A 338-nucleotide genomic window follows, 5' to 3' on the forward strand; every position below is an offset into this window, starting at 1 on the left:
TTGGGAACATAATCTGTGATCAGATATCAAATGAAACCAACGTGGCATGTTTCCTGCGGAGAGCAAAACTCCGCTCTGCAATTTTGGCAAAGCAAGAGATATCTCAGACACTCACTGACACTTGCTATGACTTGAAAAGACAAGGTTTCATCCACCACAGTAACTGTGACATTTTCTGGACTTTGGATAAACAGGTGCACCACCACGACTTTCATGGAAAGAGTCTTATGGCTGCAACTAACCCACTATCTCTCCCAATCCACAAAATGAGCTTGTGGAATGTGCAGGAGGATATATCATGTGAAAAAGTGATATGGCGTACAGTTAACATTCTGTGC

The sequence above is a fragment of the Solea senegalensis genome, linkage group LG10 (assembly GCF_019176455.1).
Source record: "Solea senegalensis isolate Sse05_10M linkage group LG10, IFAPA_SoseM_1, whole genome shotgun sequence".
Lineage (NCBI taxonomy): Eukaryota > Metazoa > Chordata > Actinopteri > Pleuronectiformes > Soleidae > Solea > Solea senegalensis.